Source organism: Aedes albopictus, chromosome 1, assembly GCF_035046485.1.
Source record: "Aedes albopictus strain Foshan chromosome 1, AalbF5, whole genome shotgun sequence".
Lineage (NCBI taxonomy): Eukaryota > Metazoa > Arthropoda > Insecta > Diptera > Culicidae > Aedes > Aedes albopictus.
Window position 1 is genome coordinate 65,537,488 of NC_085136.1, and position 27,713 is coordinate 65,565,200.

The following is a 27,713-nucleotide window of genomic DNA, read 5'->3' on the forward strand; positions in this document are numbered from 1 at the left end:
AAACTACGAAATCACTCAAATCAATGTTTTATTGCAGCATTAGCCTTGTTACCCAGAATTAGCGCAATTGGGGGAAAAATTTAGTGTACGTTATATCGAAGCAAAATGTACGTTATATCGAAGCACAAAAAATGAAATGACTTTTTCGTCAAAACTCAAGTTTTTCATTATTGGTTTTGTGAATTTCACCGAAATCATTATTTGGGATTAATTTCACGTCGAATACATCAATACTAGCATAAAAAATATTAAATTTTTCTCTGCTTCGATATAACGTACACTTCGATATAACGTACAAGGAGAAAACTTTTTTGTACGTTATATCGAAGAGTACCTGTACCTCCTCGCTGAACCACTGTGCCCCGTTCGCACTCCAGCTTCTGAATCGAGCTGTGTGTACGTGAGCGCACCACCGCACAACCCAAACAAGCGGCCCTGTCTGGAGAAGAAGTCATCATCACACAGCAGCAGCAGTCATCGAACGACCCAACACAGAGCGAAAGTCAAAGTCAATTCGCGACGACACGACCAATGACGAACGTCCCATCGACGGCGGTCGATATACTACTCCTCAATTAACTTTACTATCTCCATAGTAAGTCGGTCGATCGGTCGGTCGGTAGTATCCGCGTGTGTTGTGCTCTATTGATAACCGATTATCGTGTTGATTGTGGTGATAAGTGCGCGCGAAGTGTGCCGATCTGTTGTGTGGGAACGTGGCTTATCGCGAGTGATTCGGCTGAATTCCAGAACATAGCGGTAAAACTCGGATTTCCGTGCTAGAGCTGCTGGCTGCCATCGCTATCGAGTGACTTCAATCCAAGGTGAGCAACTTTTGTGCTTCTTCGACGGAGATTGGGACCAGGTCATTCGATCGAAATTGGAGGGTTCAAGTGTCTAATAATAGCGCCGGGACCGAGGGGGATTCACTCGAACCCCAATCAATGGAGATGTCTCCGAGCCGAGCGGGTATTAAATTTCGACGGAAAACGGGATTGTTTTGAAAATTGCGTTTCCATTTTGTCGACCGGAGAAGAGTGGAGTGGGAAGGGATGGTATAGTGGGGTCGATTGATGACTGCGGCGGTGGCGACGGCGGTGATGTCATTTTTCTCGTAAATGCCTTTGTATGGGGAGTATCACCGTTCGATTGCTTCTGCTATGGTAATCAGTCTGGGGACCTATGACTCAATTTACCTATGGTTCGCGAAGACGTGCAAATAACCGGCTCTTCGGGTCGGATATGCACCGGTGAGTGCAAATAAATATGCGAGCTTATCTGTGTGGTATGCTAACATTCCGATGGCGGGATTAAATCAGTACGGAACCTTGTCTGATAAGACGTGCGCCTGAAGAAGTTGGTACTTGCTTACCTAATCAATGCCCGATAACGTGCTGGTTTTATTGATTTTTGTGATTAGATTGAGTATGAAGCATTAACGACTTATGACATGGAACGGCTAAACTGGATTTGTTTCCCTAAGTTTACTGAGATTCGGACGAATCCCACTTCGGAGATTCGGACGAATCCCGCTTCGGAGATTCGGAGGAATCCCCTTTCAGAGATTCACAAGCCTTTTTTTTCGGAGATTCGGGTGAATCCCCTTTCGGAGATTCGGGTGAATCCCCTTTCGGAGATTCGGGTGAATCCCCTTTCGGAGATTTGGGTGATCCTTGTCAGAGGATTCCTTCCAATTCTTTTCAGATGATTTCCTAGAAAAATTGAAATAGGATTTCTTCAAATCCTTATCAGAGGATTCCCTAGAATCCTTGTTAGACGATTCTGTAGAATCCTTGAAAGAGGATTCCTTCGAATCCTTGTCAGAGGATCCCCACGAATCCTTGTCAGAAAATTCCCACGAATCCTTGTCAGAGGATTCCCAAGAATCATTGTCAGAGGATTCCCAAGAATTCTTGTCAGAGGATTCTTTCGAATACTTATCAGAGGATTCATAAGAATCATTGTCAGAGGATTCCCAAGAATCCTTATCAGAGGATTTTCTCGCATCCTTGTCAGAGGATTCCCACGAATCCTTGTCAGAGGATTCCTACGAATCCTTGTCAGAGGATTCCTACGAATCCTTGTCAGAGGATTCCCACGAATCCTTGTCAGAGGATTCCCAAGAATCATTGTCAGAGGATTCCCAAGAATCCTTGTCAGAGGATTTTCTCGAATCCTTGTCAGAGGATTCCCAAGAATCCTTGTCAGAGGATTCCGAAGAATCCTTGTCAGAGGATTCCGAAGAATCCTTGTCAGAGGATTCCGAAGAATCCTTGTCAGAGGATACCGAAGAATCCTTGTCAGAGGATTCCCAAGAATCCTTGTCAGAGAATTCCCAAGAATCCTTGTCAGAGGATTCCCCCGAATCCTTGTCAGAGGATTCCCAAGAATCCTTGTCAGAGGATTCCCCCGAATCCTTGTCAGGGGATTCCCTTGAATCCTTGTCAGAGGATTCTCACGAATCCTTGCCAGAGGATTCCGGTGAATCCTTCTCAGAGGATTCCCATGCATCCTTGTCAGAGGATTCCCACGAGTCCTTATCAAAGGATTCCCACGAATCCTTGTCAGAGGATTCCCACGAATCCTTGTATGAGGATTCCCACGAAACCTTGTATGAGGATTCCCACGAATCCTTGTATGAGGATTCCCACGAATCCTTGTATGAGGATTCCCACGAATCCTTGTCATAGGATTCCCACGAATCCTTGTCAGAGGGTTCCCGCGAATCCTTGTCAGAGGATTTCCGCGAATCCTTGTCAGAGGATTCCCACGAATCCTTGTCAGAGGATTCCCCCGAATCCTTGTCAGAGGATTCCCCCGAATCCTTGTCAGAGGATTCTCCCGAATCCTTGTCAGAGGATTCCCAAGAATCCTTGCCAGAGGATTCCCAAGAATCCTTGCCAGAGGATTCCCACGAATCCTTGCCAGAGGATTCCCACGAATCCTTGCCAGAGGATTCTCTCGAATCCTTGTCAGAGGATTCCCACGAATCCTTGTCCGAGGATTCCCACGAATCCTTGTCAGAGGATTCCCACGAATCCTTGTCAGAGGATTCCCACGAATCCTTGTCGGAGGATTCACAAGAATCATTGTCAGAGGATTCCCCGAATCCTTGTTCGAAGGATTCCGTCGAATCTCTGTCAGAGGATTTTTTCGAACTCTTTTCAGAGGATTTTCTCAAATTCTTGTCATTGGATTCCCTTAAATCCTTGTAAAAGGATTCCCAAAAATCCTTGTCAGAGGATTCCTTCGAATCATTGTCAGAGGATTTTCTCGAATCCTTGTCAGAGGATTCCTTCGATTCCTTGAGAGAGGATTCCTTTGAATCCTTGTCAGAGGATTCCTTCGAATCCTTGTCAGAGGATTCCTTCGAATCCTTGTCAGAGGATTCCTTCGAATCCTTGTCAGAGGATTCCTTCGAATCCTTGTCAGAGGATTCCTTCGAATCCTTGTCAGAGGATTCCTTCGTATCCTTGTCAGAGGATTCCTTCGAATACTTGTCAAAGGATACCTTCGAATCCTGGAAACAAGGATTCCTTCGAATCCTTGTCAGAGGATTCCTTCGAATCCTTGTCAGAGGATTCCTTCGAATCCTTGTCAGAGGATTCCTTCGAATCCTTGTTAGAGGATTCCTTCGAATCCTTGTCAGAGGATTCCCTCGAATCCTTGTCAGAGGATTCCTTCGAATCCTTGTCAGAGGGTTCCCTTAAATCCTTATCAGAAGATTCCCTGGAATCCTTGTCAGAGAATTCCTTCGAATCCTTGTCAGAGGATTCCTTCCAATCCTTGTCAGAGAATTCCTTCGAATCCTTGTCAGAGGAATCCTTCGAATCCTTGTCAGAGGATTCCTTCGAATCCTTGTCAGAGGATTCCTTCGAATCCTTGTCAGAGGATTCCTTCGAATCCTTGTCAGAGGATTCCCTCGAATCGTTGGCAGAGGATTTCCTTGAATCTTTGTCAGAAGATTCCCTCGAGCCCTTGTCAGAGGATTCCATCGAATCCTTGTCAGAGGATTTCCTCGAATCCTTGTCAGAGGATACCCTCGAATCTTTAGCAGAGGATTCTCTAGAATCCTTAGCAGAGGATTCCCTTGAATCCTTGTCAGAGGATTCCCAGGAATCCTGGTTAGAGGATTCCCTCGAATGTTCGTCAAAGGATCCCCTCGAATCCTTGTCAGGGGAGTCCCTCGAATTCTCAGGATTCCTCCGAATCATTGTCAGTGGATTCCCATGAATCCCTATCATCAATCATCGAATATAAAACTGCACAACTGTGGATCAAGATTTGTGATGATTTTGCATTTATCGTTAGTCTTCATTATTGCTGGTTGCTCATGTATACTGATCAGATTGCATACCTACACATGACAAGCATTGCTTTTTATTGTTGGGTGCAGTTTAATTGGACCAATTAAAGACGCTTCAGAAAAAAAAACTTCAAGATGTCTTGTTATTATGGGAAGTGCAGTAATGTATATATTATATATATGTATGTTATGGTATAATGAGTAAATATTCATATTTATTCTGTGTATTTTGTTTGAATAGTTTGTTCTCAAAACATTGCTTTAGTTGCGTTAATGAGTAATGGAAAGAGCATATACTGTTCAAGTCTTATCGTTTGTACGTGCTTCAATGCGTTGTTGTGCGTCATTTAACTAGTTTACTTTATCACTTCTCATATTGTTATTTATACTGTGCTACTAGGATTATAAATAGAGATTCTTATCAGATGTGTTTGTGACGATATGTTAGTGTAACCTGTGCCAGTCATTGGAAGCATTACAAAGTATGTTTAGTTTCGTTGATAATTGCCGATGGAATAATGCAAGCTCAGCTCAATTGATGATCTTCGTCGACGTTGACCAAAACAGAGAATCGGATGAATCATCAATATTAAAAGACACTACATCGTCTTAAACCAGATGTTGCACAGACTGAACGATCACAAACATGAGCCAATGGACAACATACGAAACGAAAGTGGTTCAGTGTAGAATTTTCCGTGGGGACATTTGTTAAAACTTGGCTTAAATTTGCCAAGAAATGGTCACATGAAAACATAAAAAATGCAAAAGCAAATTGTTTTGGTGGGATTCGAACCCAAGACTTCCTTAATCGTCCGTCAATACGCGTTAACCAACTACGCCACAGAACAAATGAAAGTTAAAGTCTGCCCGTGAAAACCTTAACCACTCACACCGATGAACTAACTAAGTATCTGTGTGGTGAGTCTAGTGTTCATCGTTTGTAAAGGTATCCGGTTATTTGACCGAATGTCATCTGGCCGAATGGGTCGTATGGCCGTATGGCCGAATAAAGTTTCAAAGAATTCCGGGGAACTTTTTATTATTCTAGCTACCAATATGATCATCAGTGATATTTCCTTCTTTTAGTCATTGGATATTCTTTCTATTTTTACAACTCAGAGATTAGTTGACGTTGAAACTGTCAATATTTTACCAAAAATAAAAAATAGAGACGAACCAGCCAAGGGCTGAAAGTCTCTCTAATAAAGATAAAAAAAAAAAATTACCAAAGATTATTCCTTCTTTAAATTAAGGGGTGTTCTTTCGAGTTACACTGCTACGATCACTTTGGTTCTTTCGGCCAAATGACCCGGAACTGTTTAAAGGTATAGTTTATCTGGCTCAGGGTTGTTACAACTACGCGGATTTCTTTAAGAATCTTACTAGGAGCTATACTGATAATTCTCCAGGAGTTCTAGGTACTGGGAATTCCTCTGCGAATTCCTCAGGGATTTTCTCTGGGTATTTCTCTAAGAGTTCCTCCGAGAATTTCTCTAGGAGATCTACTAGCATTCCATCAGGAGTTCCTCTGAGAACTCCTCTTAGAGTTGCTTTGCGAATCCCCCAAGATGTTGCTCCGGGGATTTCTCTACGTGTTCTTTCGGAAATTCTTCTAGAAGTTTTCTCTGGGATTACCGGAATTTTTCTCCGAGAATTTCTCTAGTAGTTCCACTGGGAATTCTTCAAGGAGTTACTTCGGATTTTTTTAAGAAGTTCTCAAAAAAAGTCTAGGAGTTTTATTGATAATTTCTCTAGATGTCCCGCTGGGAATTCTCTAAGAGTTTCTCTGAGAATTCCTGTAGGAGATTCCCGAAAATTTTAGCAATGTCTCCCTCGTGAATTCCTCCAGAAGCGCTACTGAGAATCGATGAAGGAGTTCCATCCGAAATTTCTCTAAAAGTTCCGCAGGAAAGTCGGCTACGCGTCCCGCAGGGAATTCACAAACAGTTCCACGTAGGACTTTGTTTGAAAAATCTATTGAAGGGAGGAAGTTTCTCCAGCAGCTCTGCTGTAGATTCCTCTAGCAGTTGCGCCAGAAATTGTTCTAGGAGTCCCTCCGGTAAATTCTCTAGAAGGTTCACCTCAAGATTCAGAGAGCTGTCTTTGATAATTCCTCAAAGTTCCCCCGGGAGTTCACGTCGGATTTCCACAGGCAATGTTTCTAGGGATATCTCCAAGAATTCTTTTAGGGGTTGCACCGGGAATTTCTCTAGGACTTCCCTTGAAAATTCCTCTAGGAGTAACTCCGGGAATTCCAAGGCGAGTTCCTCAAATAGTTCGCTCGAGAATTTCTCTAAGAGCTCTCTGGGAATTTCACTAGGAGTTGCTCCGGGGATTCCTTTTGGAGTTCCTCCAGGAATTGTTCTAGATGTTCCTCTGTGAATACCAAGAGTTTGCTCCGAAAACTTCTCTAGGGATTTTGCTGAGAGTTCCTATGGTAATTTCTCTAGGAGTTTATCGAAAAATTGATCTTAGAAATCTCCTGGCATTAGGGAGTTTCTCCGGGTATTCTTCTCAGAACTGCACTGAGAATTTCCCTAGCAGTTCTGATGCGCTCTCACAGTTCCACTGGGAATCCCTTTACTAGATCCTTCGGGAATTTTTGCAGGAGGTTTTCTGAAAATTTCCCCAAGAGTTACTTCGAGAATTCCTCTAGGAGTTTCTCCAGGAATTCCTCTAGAAGTGACATTACAGTGTCATACAGGGAGTTTGCCTTTAGAATTTCTGTAGGAGTTCCATTGGCAATTCCTTAAGGAGTTTTCAGGAAATTCTGCCAGGAGTTCTTCTGGGAATTACTTTAGGAATTCTACTGGAAATTTATTAAGGAGTTACGCAGGATATTTCTCTACTAGCTCTAGAAGCACATTGGAGATTTTTTCTTAGAGTTCCTCCAGTAGTTACCCTGGGAGTACGACAGAGAATTGATTGGGAAGAAGAACTTCACTAGGAATTCCTCTATAAGTTCCGATGCGAATTCGCTAACAGTTCCACCGGGAATCGCTCTACGAATTTATTCGAGAATGTCTCTAGGAGATCTCTGGAAAATCCACCAGGACTTTCTCCGGGCATTCCACTAGGAGTTGCTGCCGGAAATCTTCTAGAAGTTTCAGTGGGAATACAGGAAGTTTGCCTATTGGATTTCTTTAGGAGTTCCACTGGGAACCTCCGGGAATTTTTCAAGGAATTTTCCGGAAATTTCTCTAAAAATTCTACTGGAAATTGGTTTACAAGTTCCGCTGGAAATTCCTCTGAAAGCACATCGGGGATTTTTGTTTAGAGTTCCTTCGAGAAAATATCTAATAGATCTCCAGAAGTTTTACCAGGAGTTCTTCCGAGATTGCTTCTCACCAGCTCCTCCGGGAATTCCAGTAGGAGTTGCTCCGAGAATTCCTCCAGGGGTTCTTCCAGAAAATCTTCTATAAATTTGGCTGGAAAAAGTGGATGTTTCGGTTTTAGAATTTCTCTAGGAGTTCCACTGGGAATTCTTCAAGAAGCTCCTCCGGTAGTTTCTCTAGGAGTTTGGCTGAGAATTGATTAAGTAGTTTCATTGTGAATTCCTACTGTATGAGTTTCACTTGGAATTTCCCCAAGTCTATCCGGGAATACCTCTTGAAGTTCCTTTGCGATTTTTTCAATAGTTCCTTCGAGAACTCTACTAGGAAATCTTCAGGAATTCCACCAGGTGTTTCTCTAGGTTTCTCCGGGAATTTCACAAGTTGTTCTGCTGGAATTTTTTAGGAGTTACATTGGGATTTTTTCTAGAGGTTCCTTCGGGAATACTACTACTTTCTTCCGAGCATTTCTCTAGGAATTGTACGGGAATTCATCAAGGAGTTCCTTTGGGAATTTTTGAGAACCGATTTAGGAGTTTCGCTGGGAATTTCTCTAGAATTCTACCATGAGGTCTTCCACAATTAGTTATTCCGGGATTTCCTCTTGGTGTTACAATGGGAATTCCACCTGAGATGCTTCTAGGAGTTCTGCCCAGGATTACTCTAGAAATTCAATCAATGGATTCCTTTTGGAGTTCAACTAAATTTTCTCCAGAAGTTCTACTTATGTTTTTTAAAGGAGTTATATTTAAGGCCCAAGAGTTTCCTCTAGTGGTGTCACCTGAGACTTCTGATGAAGTTTCACATTGGATGCTACCTGGTGTTTCTCCATAAGTTGTATCTATAATTCCTTCAGCCCTTGAAACGTTAGAGCAGGACTTTTTTCGGAGAAACTCCGGATAAATTCTCCGAGAAAAAATATGAGTGGTGTTTCCGGAAGAGTCGTACAGGGAATTTTAGGTGGCACTTCGAATGACACTTCAGAAGAAACTTAACAAGGAAGTAGGGAAGAATTTCCGGGTAAATTACTGAAATAATTACCGCAAAATAATTCTTAAAAGACTGCGGAAGGAACTTCAGAATTTCTCGGAAGATCATTGGAAAAAAAATCCAGTGAAAGGATTGAAGGAATTCCCGGAAGAAATTCAAAGGGAATTTCTAAAAGAGCCCTTGAGAATTTCCGATGGAACTAAGGAAAGATTTCGAAAAGTTCGAAAGAAATTTCAGAAAGATCACTTTATGGAATTTACCAAGGGTGACCGGAAAAGGATCTCCGGAAGGATTTTGTGAATAAACATTGGTAGGAACTTTCGCAGAAGCTTCAAAAAAGTTCTCGAATGACACTCGAAAAAAAAAACTGCGGAAAGAAATCCCGTAAAAACCTCAGAAGGCCATGCAAAGAAATTGCGGAAGGAATTCCCGCTGTAATCCCGGAGAATAGTTGAAAAAAAAAGTGTCCAAAGAAACTCTGTAGAAATACCTGAGTATTTTAGGAAAGAATTCCCTCATGAGCTTTGGAAAGAATGCCCATAGATACTCCGGAAGAATCCATACAACAACTACAGAAGAAGCTCCAGGAGGAACTGTTTTTTTTTTTTCGAAGAAATTCTGGAACATATTCTTGGCTAAGTTGCGAGGGAGGAACTTTAATAAAAATGAGCATGAGCATTGGTGACCGTACACTTCGTAGTTGATACTCCGTGATTGACTAGAGCTAGTGGAATTGCACAAAAGATGGGGCTTGGGATTAGCACACCTTCTTAAGTGTACACGTTCCGAGAACTCAAATTTTAATAGGTCAATAATGGCGCCGGCCAGGTCCTTACGGTCAACCGGGGAAGGGAAGGAATGTTAGTTGAACAACCGTTGCTACTAGAGGTTGTATATACTACTGTGCCCTCCACAGTTGTCACGGGAAAGAGTTTCTGTTAGTTGGGAGGAATTGGTAGTTACATAAATCAGGATTCACTTTAGTAAGCGTTGCAATCTATGGAACCATGAGCATACACAAAACATATATTCACAGAATTGTGCCACCTCACAGTTTGGAGGAATGGTGAGGCCTTGAAAATTCTTAATAGGAATTTCGCCTTTTGCCAAACCTTTTGGAATTTTGCCTTTTGAAACCAAAGATATCTTGCGTCACCTCGCAATTAAGAGGACTGGTGAACCAATATATAATTTTACTTGCTTTTGATACTATAGACACAAAATATTAAGCCATATCAATAAAACTAAGTAAATACTCTTTACTCAGATCTCTGTGAAGATTCACAGAGATTTGTTCCACGGCTTCACATAGATTTAGTAAAGAGTATTTACTCAGCTTTATTCATATGGCCTATTGAGACAAAATTTTGTGCCGGAACCAATTGTGACGAAACGTACATATATTTTCTTGATACCTATACTGCCCATAACTGCATATTTGTAACTTTTGCAGTTTTTGTCAATATTGAGTTAATACCTGGATCATCTTCAAATTATTAGTACTTTCATCCACCCAAATGAACTTGACAAGTTTGTTCTACGAAACAGGAAATAAATACCAAGTCGTTTTGTCTCATTATCAAATATTCACGAATGTTATCGCATAACGGTCACAATGGAAATACACACTGGCCTCATAGCGTACCGCCAATCATATTTTGGTTTTATTATTTTTACAACTATTCGCCCAGCATAAAAGAAGAGTTGTAGAAGATTTTATTGCAAAAGGATTAATTTCGATTTTTTGGAAAAAAATTGAAATAATAATCCTTTCCCATACTGACGCAAGTTGCAAACTTTAAGCTCCATTTTCTCCAATGCCTACTTTTGTCGAATGTGACTGTTATGCAGTTATGGGCAGTATAACCGTGGTTGAAAACTATAAGTCGGTGTCTTTGGCGGAGTTGTTCATACGGATGTGAATCTGCTCTGTTCAAATGATCTCTAGTTCGGAATTTTCTCACTAGATGGTGCTGTAGTAAAATTTAGTTTCTTGTGTTAATATCTCAGTACAACAAAAAGATACAATTTTGATATTTTGAGGACGCGCGCCTGTTGGATGCTTAAACAGCACCGCACTCGCGCTGTATACGAAGAGCGAAGTTTTTTGGTAGTGTTGTACTTTTTACAACGGCACGCATCCTATAGGGATAACCTTAGTTCGGGTAATGTAATTGTAAGTGAGAAATCCGTCGAACAGGTGGCATAGGAGTGAAGAAAACAACTATTTCTTATATCTCGACTCAGTAGACTCAGTAAAGAAGTGCGTAGATCGCGCCTTTAACAGCCGAGCATTTGTCAGCAAAAATTACCAGTTGATGTACTTTACATAACGGATATCTTGGTATTCATATGAGGTGTCCCGCAAGGATTTGCCCTTGAAAATATTCAACAATTCCTTCTAATAATTCTCCATGGATTTCTCCTAGGATTCCTGCCAGGTCACACCTTGTAATTTTTTCAGAGAATTTTGTAAGGATTCGTTCCCGGAATATCAACCACTCAGGATTCTTCATGGGATCCCTTCAAGTATTCTTCTGAGGATTACTCCTGGATATCCTCCCGGGATTCTTTCAGGGCTTCCTACAGAATCAATTCAGGGATTCCTCCTGGTATTCTTTAAGGTATATTTCTCGTGATTCCTTGCTAGATCCTCCCAAGGATGCCACCCGGGATTCCTTTCTTCGTTATGGCATTTCTTTGGGGATATCTTAATAAAAAAAATGTCTCCTGGGTTCCATCAGGAACCCAGATTCAAAGATTTCTTTCGGCATTCTGCCCATGATACATTAAACGATTTCCTCCGAGATTTGTTTCGTGATGCTTTCCAGGAATATTACATTGATCGTACCCGTGTTTCCTTAAGGGATTTCTCCAGAACTCCTTTGGGATTTCCTCTTGAGATTTCTTTAATGATTCATCCTGCAGTTCCTTTAGGGGTGTTTTCTGGCATCTCCCAAGAATCCTTCATTTACTTTTTTCCAAGTTTCCTTTAGAGATTCCTTTCAAGATTCATTCAGTCATTCTTTCAAGGATTCTTACTTGATTCATTTAGAGATTTCTTCTGGAACTCCTTCTGGGATTGCTTTGTTTATTCCTCTCAGGATTTCCTATTTGATTCCCTCCAGGAATTCATCAGGAATTTCGCCAAAATCCCTTCCGGGTTCTTTCACGTATTGTATCCCAAGTTCATCAAAGATTTCCCCAGGCTTCCTTTCAGAATTCTTTCATTATTACTTCCCGGGATTCCGTCATTTTTTTACCGGTTTTTTATGCATTCTTCATTAGAATTAATTAGTTTCAGTAGGGGTATTTTCTGGGATATCTTCGGAGATTTTTTTTCTGAATTCCTTCATTGATTTCTCGTATGATTCCTTTTAAGATTTCTCCCGTAAATTTTAGAAATTTATCCTGAATTTTCGTCAAGAATTCCTCCAGGGATTCCATTCGGGGTGCCTTCTTGTATTAATTAATTGATTTCTCCCGATATTCTTTTATGAATTTCTTTTGGCATTTTTTTACCGGGATTCTTTCTGTTATTTCTCTCGAGATTCTTTCCTGGATTAATTGATTCATCCTTTTCTGTCTTCTTTACTGATTTATCCATGATTCTTCCTGGAATTCTTCCGAAATTCCTTCATTGATTCCTCCCAAAATTTCTCTGATTATTCCCAGGATTCCTTCAGGGATTTTGCCCGAGATCCCTTCCGGGTTCTTTCATGGCTTGTTCCTAAGAGGCCATCAGAGATTTCACCCGGATTCTTCCTGTTTTTTGGGATTTCTTCAGGGATTTCTTAAACGCGTCCTTTAGGAATTCCTTCCAGAATTATTTCATTGATACTTCCCAACATGTCGTCATTTAATTTTACCGTTTTTAGGGATTCCTCATAAGAATAATTTTGGTATTCTGTCTGAATGATCTTTAGAACTTTCTTTAGGGGTTTCTTTAGAACTTTAGAGATTTCTACCGGGGTTCTTTCAAGGATTTCTATCGCGACTCCTCCCAGCATTTTTTTAGGTATTACTCCTGAGATTCCTCCTGTATATTTTCAGGGATTTCTTCAGAGTTTTTTTGTCGGAGTTCTTTCATTGATTTCTCATATGATTACCTTGCCGGTATCTTTAGGCATTTCTTTAGAAATTTCTCCAGGATATTTGTCAAGGATTCCTCCAGGGATTCCATTCGGGATGTCTTCTTGTGGCATATTTTACCGCGATTTCTTCAGCGATTTCCTTTAGATTTCGTGATTTTTTTCACTGATCTTTCCCAGGTTTTCTTTGTTGATGGTTCTGTCGAGGATTCCTCCCGGAATTATTTCTGGAATTCTGTCAGCAGAATCAATGTGGGAATTCCAAAACTGTATTGGTGTGGCCATTCTGAATAATACAAATATACTATTTTGTCGCTCCCGATGGTCTCCGTTTAACTTCTCCTGATATGGCGACCGTAATACCTATCGTAGTACCCGATATAGCGACCGATTTGTTCTGATAATATTTTTTTTTTAGAATATATATGAGAAATTATCTAAATACGTTAGTTACATTAAGTTTTTTTTGTATCGTTGTTCATATCCTCTACACAATGTATGTGTTCATCGTAGTCCTGTTTTTACCTGTCGGGCATCACATGTTCATTCGTTTACATGCTTCTGTCTTCGACTACTGCACATGTGTGCTAGCGACATGCGTTGAGCTTCTAATATTCCGTACATGTATCCTGATAACAGCTCAGCTATTAGCATAAAAACTGTACTTCATTAGTATTAGTCAGGGTGTCTACTACCTGGAAAAATCTGGAAAACCGGGAATCCTCAGGGAATTTTATTTAACAGGGAAAAACCTGGAATACTCAGGGAATATCTTGAGTACTCAGGGAAATTTTACTCCGATAAAAAAAACATTGGGTCGTATGAATAAATAAAAACCTGGTAGTAATCCATATAATAATTTCGCTACAAGGATTTTTTCCTGAAATTCCGTCAGGGTTTCTTTCTGGAACATCTTTAGAATTACCTCCTGGAATGTCTCTCAGGATTTCTTATGAAATCCCTTCCGCATTTTTGACGCTATTTTTCTTGGTATTCCATTTTGATTTTTTTTCCGGAAAGGTATACTTCCGGATTCCTTCCAGGTTTCCTGAATTCCAACCGATTTCTCCTGGAGTTTTTCACGGGGATGCTATTTCTTTCCGGAGTTCTTCCAGTGTTTTGCTCAAACAAATCTTCGTAGGATTTCTACCAGATTTTATCCCGAATACTCTATAAGAATTTCTGTCGGGATAAATCGTGGAATTTCTTTCGGCATTCCTCATGGAAATTTTACACGATTTCTTCCGGTGTTCCTCTTGGGACTTCCCCAGAAGATCTTCCCAGAATTTCTTTCGGAATTTCTTTGGGGTTTCTACTAAAGTTCCTCCAAGGGTTTCTGAAGGAGTTTTCACGAATTTACTGCAAGAGTTCCTCAAGAGATTTCTTTCATTTTTTCCTGTGATATCTTCAAACAATTGCTTTGGGCTTTCTTCGAGATGTTCTTCCTGGTCTCCTACAGGAATTTCTTAAAAGTTTTCGCGAGGTTTATTTTGATGTTTTACCTGAGATTTCTCTCGGAGTATCTCCTGGAACTTCTCTCAGAAGATTACTTCCGATGTAGGTCATGAGATGCTTCTCAGAGTTTATCTGAATTTACCCTGGACTTTCTCCTAAGATTTTTTTTCTAGAGTGCCTTCTGGGATTTCCACAGGAGTTATTGTTGATATTTCCCCTTTGAATTCTTCTCTTGCATTCTTTCAGAGCCAGGCTGTTCCTTGTAGTTGTACCAGATTTCTGGCAGTTATCCACCTGAGATTTTTTTTACAGATATTCTCTGCATTATTCCCAAGTTTCTTCCAGTAATCTTTACCAGAAATTATCCCGAGATTCTGGATACTCCTTGAGGGATTTCTCCGAAAACTATTGCAGGGATCCTTCTACGGGTTTTCCTCAGAATGTCTCCTGAGATAACTTACGAAATACCTTATGGGAAGTTCCTGGAGAAATATTCGAGGGAATTCAATCTTGCGAAAAACTCCGCAAGGCGGTATTGAAGAAATCTCGACAGGAGCTTCAGGAGAAACCGGAGATAAAATGAGATATCTCGAAAAAAGTTCTAGGTATTTAATAGTGTTCCCGAGAAGAAATATTAAGGACATCCAAGGAGGAATTCTGAATACCTCATGGAATCCTGAAAGTAGCTACGGACTAAGTTCCGTGAGAAAACAAGAGAAATATCGGAAAACTATCGGTAAAAATCCCGATATAAACTATTGGATAGCTATCCCGGAAAACCACTAAAAAGACACGGACACTGGCTTCAGCCGTCGGCTGTACCGATTGAAAAATTTCATTGCTCGGAGTGGGAATCGAACCCTCACCCATCCGGACTCTAATCGCATGGCTACGAGGCTCAACCAATGACATTCTTGAAGAAATTTTGAATAGTTTTTGATGGATCTTCAGTAGGAATCCAGCGAGAATCTCTGGAAGTATATCGGAAAACTTTTGTCGTACTCAAACAGATATCTCGTGAAAGAATCTTGCGGAAAGCCAGGAAGTTACTTTGTAAGAAGTTCCAGGAATTACGCTCAGAAATCTTGAAAGATTTTTGAAGAGCAGGGGAACTTAAGTATTTTCGGCAGTTTTGTTCTCTTTGTCAGAGGTTTTTTTTTTATTGAAACCTAGGTTTCAGCTGTTGAATTCAGAGTTGGCATCAAATCCTTCCCAACCAAGCTGAATATGATCGAATTTCAGGCAATTAGGTCTACATAAATCCCTCATGACGAAGAGAACCAACCTGCCGATGATACCCTAAGTCACCCTTTATATTATTTTTAGAAAATTTGGGTTATTTTTTGAATCATAAACTTTTAAAATTTCATCTGGAAAAACCTGGAAAACTCAGGGTATTTCATTTTGAGTTATGAGTAGACACTAGAGTGGGTCAACGTTGTATGGAGAAACTTTAAATTGGATCGAATCACCCCGGAACAAAGCTTTTTCAACCTATATCAGCGCCCAAAACAACTGTGCAAAATTTGGGAGCGATTGGTTGCGTATTCCGCGGTTGGTATTCCGCGTTGCGATTGAAATTTGTATGGAAATTAGTATGGAAAAACGTCCTTTTTTGCATTTTACTCATAAATTGAATTATTTTGTTTAATACCATGTAACTGATGACGTTAAAGTATAGCCTAGGATATACCGAAAAACTTTGCCGAAGACCGCAAAGTGATCCGACGCTTGTGAAAAAAGTTATTCGTCTGGTAACTTAGGCCAAAACTTGAGATTTTATTATTGATGTTATTCCTTTACATGTTAAATATTAGGCACCACTGGGCAATCTGTACGTTATAACTTTTTTCACAAGTGTCGGATCACTTTGTGGTCTTCGGAAAAGTTTCTCGGCATATCCTAGGCTATACTTTAGCGTCAATGGTTAGATCGTTTTAGACGAAAAATTTCAATTTATGAGAAAAATGCAAAAAAGCACGTTTTCCCATACTAAAATCCATACAAATTTCAATCACAAAGCGGAATACGGGGAAGTAACCAATCGCTCCCAAATTTTGCACAGTTGCTTTGGACGCTAAAATGAATCGAAAAAGTTTTGTCGACTTTGTTGACCCAGTCTAGTAGACACCCTGTTAGATTAACTTCACTGAACAAACCGCTATCTGGCAACACTGCCTCAAAATGCTTCTCGTACGCAGTGTTGAGATACCCTCTCACTGCAAAGTCGCTAGAGCGTTTCATAGTGGGTGTAATTAAGTAACAATCGTTGCTACTGGTGTCCTGCTTCATTTTCGTTCTGGCATTACGCCCCAACTGGCGATAGAGCTTTCTTTTCAGCTTAGTTCTATGAGCACTTTAACAGTTATTAACTTAAAGGTTATTTTTGCTAATTCCTAATGGATCATTGAACTAACTAAAACGGCCACTATGAAATGAACAGATAGCGCTACCATAGCCTTGTGCGTTTGACATAATTCGACTGCTGTCACAATGTTAAAGCTCATATACAGTGGCTCATATGTTTTTATGCGACAACTGTCAGAAAAGTTAGCTTCAATGATCCACTGATCAATAATTATTTTGCTTTCGTACATCGTGCACCTGACACAATGATAATATATGCTCAAGGAAGTCTGGAATATCTCCATTAAAAAATGATCATGCACCTACCGGGAATCGAACCGTCAGTCTGATGTTGCTGAATACCCGCGTGTTTACCGCTTCGGCTAAATGGGCCCTCTGCGATGTTTACCCGAGTTGCTATACTATTAGTGCCTCGATTACATGGACATTATTAACATCTACATATATGAAACTTCACAATTGTCATGGGAAGATCAAACAATCAGTATTGTTCAGTTAAAATAATGTTTATAATTAGAGCAAAAAATCGCTAAAAAAAATCCTCGATATGACTGCTACTGATAGCGCCTCTGCTGATAGCCCGCCACCACCAACCGGACCGGCCTGGTGTATATTTTTATTCGACTCCCCATTTATATGCGGATTAAGGTGAGAACGACCGAACGAACGTTGCTGCTGATTACGAACGGTAAGGGGGGTCAGTTGGGTGTCGGGTGCCGCTGGGTGCATCATCGGGAGCCGGAGGAAACCGAAAAAGGGGTCTACCCACCAAGTCGGTTGCTGTACGAAGCGAAGCGGCCGCGATGAGGATCAGCTCCACTGGAAAACTCATCAATCGGCTCCCGGTGGCGGACGCGTTCGGTTTGGTTCGTTCTATCTCCAAGTGTTGTTAGCGTTGTTAGATGTGTTATTGTTGCTCGTTGTTGCTGTTCGTTCAGGATTAATCAATTTGCTTAGTAATTGCATCCAGCACAAATGATGTGGCGCTTGTTAATGTTTTTGCTGTTCCCTATTTTGTTATGTTAATTGAGAGTGCAGTCGTCGTCGGGATGGGGCACGAGCAAACGTCATCATCATTCCAGAATACGCGAGTGTGAATCGGGGTTAATCGAAAAAAGGGTGGAAGTGACAGAACGTCAAAAGTGCATCGTTCGGCACGCGAAAAAATGCATCGTTCCTAGTGATTCAGTGGAAGGGTGAGAAAAAGTGCATTGTTTATGCACCACAAAGAGAAGAAAGTCCGAAGGCTGAAGTAATCCAAGTGACCAGTGCAGTCAGTGTGGTGAAACCGGAGCAGGCCTACTGCGTCTACGACAACTACAGCGCTTGGCTACGGTTAATGAACGTGGATTAACCAGCGTATCGCACATCACATCGCAAAGGCCTACTTTGCAAGTGCCTCTACACGGTTACAGAAGTTACACAGATTTGTGTACTACTAGATCAGCCTCACCGCTGTGTCAAATGTGCACAGATACTTTTCCGGCTCCAGCGCTGGCATGAAAACAAAATTAACAATTATTTTTGCACTGATCGATTCCTGATAATGCATGTTATCGTTCAGAGAAAATTAGTTATGAACTTTGCTCCCATACCAGCGCTAGAGCCAGAAAAGTGACTGTGTACATTTGACACAGGGGTGGAGGCTGATCTAGTAGTACACAAATCTGTGTACATTGTACACAAGCCTGTGTACATTGTACACAAGCCTGTGTTGTTTCATTTTAGGGTGTACTCAGTTTCAAATCGTCATAGATCACAGACTGACGTAGGTAGTCTGTCCGTGCGATAACGCGCACACGGAGCGGAGCGGAAGTGGGAAGCAGTCATATGAATTATTTACGTGAAATTGACTGAGGCCACCAGCAGCAGGCATCCAGCCGGTGGGTTGGTTGGGGCGTGCGTTCGGGCGGACGCAACGTTAGGCGAGCATTAGTTTTGTTCCGAGTTTTACCTACGTTTGGAGCACAGCAACAGAGGGAGAATAAGCATTTGCAAAACATCGAAAACAACGCCGCGGTACGGTTCCGGTAGAGTGAATTCTGTGGAGTAGTTTTTACTATCGAAAGGGAAAAAATTTGACTGTGCACTAAAAAGAGGAATGACGCGTAGTGTTTGAACTGAAGGCAGCCAATGTGGTAGTGTTAGACATCATCAAAGATTTAGTTACGTTTCTCTGCTATGTGAGGTTTGAAATCATGACACACACTCAGGCAAATAAACCTAAGATTATCATAACGTCTAACTTATGAAATGGCCTTTAAACGATTCATAACGGCTAGAACAATTTTCATAAGGTCGGTCTATGATGCAAAATCGACTCATGGTTTGGCTTTTATACACATTTAGCAACACGATATTCTCAAGCGTCGATAGCCGCGTGGGTTGGGCAAGCGCGCAGTGATCTCGGCGTTCATGGATCGATTCCAGTCTGCATCATTTTGTGATTTTTCTGCTCTTTTCATAAGTTTATCTTATGTAATTAGGTCATAATAAGCATGTTCAATTTTCATAAGGTATTCTTATGTCATCCATACTTTACAGTTATGGCTAAATTCCATAAGGTATTTTGATGAATTTCGGTAGTTTACTTCGCTGAGTGCAGTCTTCTTGAACATTTGGGCACATTGTGCCAAGCGTTATGCGTTCTTTTATGTCCACTCCAATGCGCATTTGCTCAAATTCTATGTCCACTTGGACCACCCTTAAATCAAGACGGGCTTGGTGATCTAGTGGCTACCGCTTCTGATTCATATGCAGAAGGCCCTGGGTTCAATCCCTGGCCCGTCCCTTACCTTCTACATTGTATCTTTCTATCCACTTTCTCTGTACAACTCAAGAATATTCATATGTTCATAGTCATCGCTAGAACCAGAAACGGTTGAAAAGCCGTTTTTCTTGCTTCCAACTTTCACAGCACAGTGTCAATCTATCAGATAACGCCTACAAGTTATGCAATCAAGCGTACTGTGCCGCTTTAGCTTCCTAGTAATAATCGCACTAATCTATCATCTTACGCCTGGCATCCACGCACCAATGTGTGAACCCTCTGCCAATCATATCCCACCAGCACTCCGACGTCCGCATGAGTTTCTGCAGACGCAGAGGTATATTCGGTGTGATGTAGATACAAACGATTGCAATCATCACTTCCTTCCCCTTCCCCACATTGACCTGCAACCTGACGTGGCAGGCGACATTGTCGCCTAAAAATAGAAGACCATAAACGCTCACACACTGAAGATGCCTGCTAGTCCCCGGCAGATAATCTCATTGGTTCCTTGTGTAAGTGTAGCTGGTCTGGCGATCTACGAGTAGCATCTACGGGCGGTCAATCAAGCTCAAGCTCTACTTGGACCACCCTTATATCAATTCTTATTAAACTGATCTTCTAGGTCTAATAAACTACGAGTAGCATTTACCAATCAAGCTCAAGCTCTACTTGGACCACCCTTATATCAATTCTTATTAAACTGATCTTCTAGGTCTAATAAACTACGAGTAGCATTTACCAATCAAGCTCAAGCTCTACTTGGACCACCCTTATATCAATTCTTATTAAACTGATCTTCTAGGTCTACTAAAACATACTATACTAAGTCTGGAATTTGTACGATGCTTTGTTACGAGTGTAGAACTGAAGGTCTTAACCACATTTTACTATAGGGGACCTCAGATATCCTAGATGTTCTTGGAATTTGTCTTCCTTGGCTTGCATCACACGTATGAACTAAACAGGCCAATTCTGATATTTGTGCACTTCTATCGATAGACCATTACAAATTTAAACCAAATATCTCAACTTCAGAATAGTATGGATGACTCATACCTTATTACGAGCGTAGATACAAAGGCTCTCACTCCAGAATGATTTGGATGGTCCAAAGCATCATCAGTGATGTGAAGTTAGTCTCTCATCATTTGATTCACATGTTTGGGTTTAATGAAATCAGTTCTGACATTCATACATTACTTTGATATCCTGCTACAGGTATAGACCTTACAATCAGAACTCCAGCACGTTTTATGTGTCCTAGAATATTACCAGGACATGACTACTAACATTCCCTGCTTCAAAATATATCTTTGAATCACCACTTTCAAGTCAAGTTCAAGTGATTGAAACGGTAAACAATACTAACTGTATTTAGTAGATTTAGTTAGTTGGTAGATTTCTGGATGTTTTGGATAACCTGGAGATCTATACTACAGCTGTAAAAGTACATCAATTGTTTCTGTTAAACAGCCACAACCCAAACAAAGAGTTCTGTGTTATTTTCATTGAAATATGTCATATACATTTACATAAAAACACAACAATGAATCATGTGAAAAATAAGAGGTACACAGAATATTTGCAGTAGCGTTGGGCAAATCTGGCTGATACATCGATTTTTGTGAATCGATTCGAATCGGGTCAGCAGAATCGATTCACCGATTTAATCGAATGCTTCGAATCGATGTTTCCACATCGATTCGATGTTATAAAGTAATACAAAACTATGAAAGAAACTTCCGCAGAATCTTTAATGAGACTCCTCCAGAATTCTGAAAGGAGTTCCTTTAGAATTATGAGAGATTTTTTAAGAATGTTTAAAATGATCATACCAGAACCCTGAGCGACATTACTTAGAAAAGAAAGCAAGACTTTCCGGAATCTTGGTAGGAATTCTCTCTGAATTCCATTGAGGGTTTTCCTAGAATCCTGAGAGAGATTACTCCGAGACGGATAGTCTCAGAGTCCCGAGAGGAATTCTCCCAAAATCATGTGATTGATAGAATTCTAAGATGATTCCCCAAGAAACTTAAAAGAATTGACCCAGAATCCTGAAAAGCGTAGCTTAGAACTCTAAGAAGGATTAATCCAGAATCCTGAGAAAGGTTCCCTCAAAATACCTGGCGGGACTGTCACAGAAACCTGAGATATACTCTCATATAATTCTGGAAGATAGGATCCCCCCAGAATCCTGAGAAGGATTTCTCCAGAATCCTTTGAGTATTCTCCCAGAATTCCTCTAAATCCTGGGCGGATTCTTTTAGAATGGTGAGAATAATTTGCCAGAATCCCGAAAGGTGTTCCGCAGAAATCTTCGAGTAATTTCCTCAGAATCATGAGAGGGATTTTAAGAGGGGTTCTTCCAGATTCTTGAGAGAAATATATCTATTAACCTAAACGGATTATTTTCCGAATATCTGATAAGGATTACGAAAACTTCTAGAATGGACTTCCCCAGCATCCTGAGAAGGATTCCCTAGAATTCTAAGAGGTGTTCTTACATAAAACGGAAAAATTACCGCAGATCCCTGAAAGACATTCCCCCAGAATCTATGAAAGGACTTCCCTGAACCCCTGAGAGGGATTGCCCCAGAACTCTGAGAGTGATTCCTCCAGAATACTTTAAATAATTACACCAGAACCTCAAGAGAATCTTCGCATAATCTTGTCACGGATTTTCCCTGATTACTAAGAGGGATTCTCCCAGAATCCTGAAAGGGATTTTTGCGAGCAACTGCTTCAGAATACAGAATTCTACTGAGATTGTCATAGAATGCTGAGAAGGTTTTTTTTTTCGAACCCTAAGAGGAATCACAAAATCTATGCGAGGAATTCTCCAAAATCCTAATTTCTCCAGAAAATTCTGCCCACAATCTCGTGAGAGATTCTTCGATAATTAATAATTATGAAAGAAAGTGCCCAAGAATCTTCAAAAATATAGCCCCCAGAATCCCGAGGATTTCTCCAGAATCATGGTCTCAGAATCCTGACGGGAATTTCCCCAGAAAGCCGAATTTTCAGAGAGTCTTGGGAAAGATCTTACGCAGAATCCTTTGTGGGATTCCCCCAGAATCCTAAGAAATATTCCCCAGAATTCTTAGAGAAATTTCACCAAAATTCTGAGAATGCTAGGTATGATTCTCCAAGAACTCTGAGAGGAGTTCTTGAGCATGCTGCTGAGAAAGATTTCCTCAGAATTCTGAGAGGGATCCTAAGTGAGGGGTTTTCAGAATCCTTAGAAGGATCAACCCAGATTATCCAGAATCTTCTTAAAATCCTGAAAAGGATTTCTCCCATGGTAGGAAACCCTGGTAGGGAATACCCCAAAATCCTGAAATGAATTTTCTTAGAATCCACAGATTCCGTAGAATTCTGATAGGTATTCCTTTATAATACTGCTGAGGGTACCTCTAAAATTCTGTGAGAGATTCTTTCAAAATGCTGAAAATTATCACACCATCATCCTGAGAGACCTTATCCCAGAAAAGAGAGGAAAACACTTCCATTAGGAATTTTCCCTGAATTCTATTAAGGATTTCCCTAGAATCCCGGAAGAGATTACTCCAGTTTTCTGAGATGGATTCTCTCAGAATTTAAGAGGAAATCTTCCAAAATCTAGAGGGATTTCTCAGATTCCCGAGATGGATACTCCCTGAATCCTGTGATTGCCTCACACTGAGAGAAATTCTCCTGCAGTATTGCAAGACTTCCCATCAGATTCATGACTCAGATTGCCCCAGAACTCCGAGAAGGACACTAAGAGGGGATCTTCCACATTATTAAGGGAAATTCAACTAGAATCATGAGAGTGATTCTCAAAAAATGGAATCCAGAGATGGACTGACCTAGAACCTTGAGAAGGATGCGCTAGAACCCTGAAAGGGACTTTCTCGACCATAAAAAGGATTTCTCCAGAATCCTGGGAAATATTCCCTTAGACTCCTGGGAGGGATTGCCCAAGAAACCTGAGATAAACACGTACCTTGCTTTAGTGGATCCTAGAAAGTCTAGGATGAGTCCTGAAACAATCGCTGGAGGAATTCCTTGAGGCATTACCGGAGGAATTTCTGATGAAGTCCCTGGAATTTTTTTAGAAGAATCTCTGAAGGACTATCTGAAGGAACACTCTCAAAATAGCTCTGGAAAACTCCTAGAGGAATCTCTGGAGGAGTTCCTAAAAACATCAATGGATAACTTGTTGAAGAATTTCCTGCAGAAAAATCTTATGATATAATGTTGAAGGAAACGCAGGACGAAGGTCTGAATGACTTCATTTGAAGGAGCTACAGGAGGTATTCTTGAAGGGGTTCCAGGATGGATTCCTGAATAAATTCATGGATGAACTGTTGAAAGATTTCTTGGAGATACTTGTGAAAGGATTTCTGGATTAGTTCTTGGAGGATTCCCTTTCTCCTGTAGGCATCCCTCTAGAATTATCTTGAAAAATTGCAATACAAATCGCTGAAGGAATATCTTTAAAAAATTTAAAAAAAAATCTTCAGGAAATCATGCAGGAAGTCTTTGGTGCATCCCTGAAAAAGATGGAAGAAGGAATTCGGATATTTCTGAAAAGATCCCTGATTAAATCCCTTGCGGATTTTTTTAAGCCATCACTAGTGAAATTCTGTGAGGAATCCATGGATAAATTTCTGAAGAATCCTTTGAGGGATTCCTGAATGAACTCCTAGAGAAATTCCTATTAGAATCCATGGAGGAATTCCTGAAACAATCAGTGGAATATAACTGAAGGTATCCTTGAAGAAACTTTTGTAAAAGTCCCATAAGAAATTGCTGGAGAAATCCCTGGAGGAATAACTAGAGGAATCTATGCAGTAATTGCTGGAGGAATCTCTGGAAGGACCCCTGGAGGAATCTGTAGAAGAATTCCTAGAGGTATCCGTGGAAGAATTTCTCCAGGAATTCCTGGGCAAATTCCTGGAAGATTCGCTGAAAGCATTTCTGAAAGATTTTCTGGAGGAATTCCAGAATCAGTTTCTGGAGAGATTTCTGGAGGAATTCCTGAAGAAATAACTGTGGTAATTCTTCCAGGATTTCCTGGAAAAAATCTTGGTCGAGTCCCCGGAGATATTTCTGAATGAAATTCTGGAGTAATGCCTGCAGGTATTTCTCGAGGAATTCCTGGAGGAATCCGTAGAGAAATCAATTGAGGAACTCCCGAAGAAACTCCCAGAGGAACTTCTGGAGGAATACCTGAAGGAATACCTGGAGCAATTCCTGTTGGAATTCCTGAAGGAGTTCTTGGAGAAATATTTGGATAAATTTCGGGTGGAATTCCTGGAGATATTGGCGTAGAAATATCTGAATGAATTCCTTGAGGTATTCTGAATCAATTCCTGGTGGAATTTCTGAAGTTCCAGGGGTAATTCCTGAAGAGGATCTTGAAGGAATTCCTTGATGAAATCTTGGAGGAATGATCAGTAGGTCGGCTCCAGGGGCACGTTCTCCTCCACTTGAGAAATTTGTACCATGAAGTGTGCCATGAAATGATGGAGAAATACCTATAGAAATCTCTAGGAGTAATTCCTGAGGGTATGCCTGGAGGTACTCCTAGAAGGATTTCTGGAGGGATCGCTGGAACAACCCTAGAAGACTCTCCAGAGAAATATCTGGATGAATTCTTGAAGGAATTCCTGAAGGAAACTTTGGATCTTAAGAGATATTCTCGGAGGAATCCCTAAAGGACCTCTGCATGACTTTTCAGAGAAATCCCTGGAAGAACCGGAGGAATCCCTGCATTATTTCCTGGAGGAATGCTTGGAGGAATTCCTAAAGAAATCCCTAGAAGAGTTCCTAGAGAAATCCTTTGAGGAATTCCTTGAAGAATTGATAAAATTCTAAATTATTAGAATTGTTCATTTTTGAGATCTTTTCCGGAACTCTTATAGTCTTGAGTTAGCTCGAAGTAAAAAAAAAATATGGTGGCAAGTGTGGGAGGGACATGGCCTGACTACGCCCATGCTGGTTAATTTGCCTTGTGACCAGTGCTGTCATGGAAAAATCGGAACTGGTTACTCAAGGTTTCCAAATTTCAGCGTTCTATATACTGGTTCACTCCCAAGAAAATGACTTCACTATTGCGCCTTATGCCGGGCATTATTACGGGAAAACTCTTCCATGCATAAGAATTCCTTGCTGTAATTCCTTCAATGAGTTTTGCAAGAAATTTTCCTTAAATTTCTAGAAAATTCTACAGGATTGCCATCAGGGACAACGCCATCGGGAATTTTTGAAGATTTTTCAAAATTATTCTGGAATGTTTACCGAAAGAAGATTCTCGCAGGGTTTCTTAGAATAAAGTACATTATTCAATAAATGCAAGAATTCCTCCAGAGATTTTAAAATGCATACCTGTCCATGGATTTTTTTTGATAATTTCTCCGGGGTTTCCTATATAGATTCTTTCAGGAATACTCCCAGATTTTTTTTCTTGGCAGTTTAGTGGTTTCTCAAAAAAAAAAAAATCTAAAAACATTAATCTGCAAATCGTTCCACGAGACTCCTCAGAAATTTCTCCTGCGATTCATTAAAGAATTCTGCAAGGAATTCTTTCAAGGATTTTTTCAAAAGCCCATGCTTATATTTTCCATGTATTTCCTCGAAAAATTAAAAAAAATCCAGAAATATTGTCAGATTTTTTCCGGAGTTTTCTTTTGGGATTTCACAACCCTCTCTTTTTTCAGAAATTTCTAAAGGGGTTTTCTCTAGAAACCTTGGATGTTTCAAGAGTTTTTGAAACTATTGCTTGAACTTTTCTAGAGATTCCTTCAGGCATTACTAAATGGAGTAATTAGAGATTTTCTCGGGTATTTAATTGGAAATCCTTACGTCACATTCAGGTGCAAGGGTTTTTGGTTGGAATCCCAGGAGTAACTTTTTCTTAAAACTTCTCAAGAAATCTGGTTGATTCCTATAAAAAATTGAGGACTTTATAGAAAAAATTACTAAATTAGAATTTTCTAAATTAGAATTTTGTGATAGTATTTTTGGAGAAATTTGTGGACGAATATCTGAAAAAAAAACATTTTTAATACTTGAAGTCTGCGTCTACAAAGATCCCAAAAAAATAAACTTTGGAGATATTCCTAAAGAAAAATCTGTGGGAATTTTTAGGGAATATTTTTGAAAGCATTTCTTAAAAAATCCGTGGACAAATTGGTTGGTATTGGCCTTATAGAATTTGGCGGAAAAAGTTCTGGGACACTTATGCAGAATCAATAGTGGAATCCCTGCCTGTATCAGAATTCTTCAGAGAATTTTCCAGCAGTTTTCCCGTGCAAACTGAAGAAATTTCCTCAGGAACTTTTGGAACAATTCACACGTGATCTTCCAAGTTAGTTCCCTAAGGCACTTGTAACTTTCGCAGGAACTCCTGGAAGAATTCCCAGAGGAACAAGCCTTTGAATTTTTGACTGTATTTTTTGAAGAATCCCTGGAGAAACGACCGGAAGAATGCTGAGAAGATTTGTTTGGAACCATTACTGGAAGAACTTCCAGACGAATTCTTGGAGGAACTCCTGAAACAAATCTCGATGAAACTTTTGGATTACTTCCCGGATAAACTTCAGGGAGAATTTCCGGAGCAACTATTAGGAGACTTTTTGGAGAAGCTTGGTAAAGAGTTTGCGGAGCAACTCTTGGAATAATTTTCGATGGATTTTCTGTAATAATGTAATTATTGAGAAACTTCTGCCTGAATTCTTCAAAAGTCGAAATTTTGAATTGGCTGTTACAAATTGATCAGATTATCATTTTCAAATTTCATGGTAGTTTCAGAAGGATTTATTAGGGGTTGTTGAAGGTCTCGTGGATTCCTTAGGGTTTCAAGGATGTTTCAGAGGAGTTTTAGGGATTGTTGGGAAGGTAACGGAGCGGTTTCCTGAAACCCCCTCATGGGGAATTTAGAGGGATTGTAAAGCTTTTCAAGGTGGTGATATCAGGAATAAACCCCTGGAAAATCTCGAATCCTCGTGCAAACCCTTGGAACGCTCCAGGAACTACCTGAAACCCGCAGGAAAACCCTGGAGAATCAATGAAACCCCATGGAACACACCTAAAAACTCCTTGGAACGACATTAAGACCCCTGAAGCCCTTGAAACCCCTGCAACGTTTGTGTTATCACCTAAAACCCGCTTCGACACACTGGAACCCCCTGAAACCCCTTAAACCCCCTGGAACAGCCCTCGAACACCCCTGAAACTCCATGAATCATCCCTGAAACCCCTTAAAAGCATCTGGAATGCTCCTGAAACCCGCTAAATCTTCCCTGTAACTCCCTTGAACAGATTTGGAATGCCCCTGAGACCACCTGAAAACCCCTGAAACACCCCCAAAACTTCTCTTTCAATCCCTGGAACCCTCCTGAAATCCCTTG

The 27,713-nt window shown here is 40.6% G+C and overlaps 1 protein-coding gene across 3 annotated transcripts in view; it reads left to right on the forward strand.

Moving 5' to 3' along the window:
• The first annotated feature begins 476 nt into the window (after positions 1–476).
• Positions 477–27,713, forward strand: part of LOC134284978 (anoctamin-5) — an 86,805-nt gene continuing 59,568 nt past the window's right edge. The window contains exon 1 of one of the 3 annotated variants that reach the window (XM_062844688.1): positions 477–824. The gene's annotated coding sequence lies outside the window, so the exon portion shown is untranslated. Of the gene's footprint in view, positions 825–18,556; positions 18,575–27,713 lie in introns of those variants that run through there. The other 2 variants (XM_062844687.1, XM_062844689.1) reach the window with 2 other exon arrangements.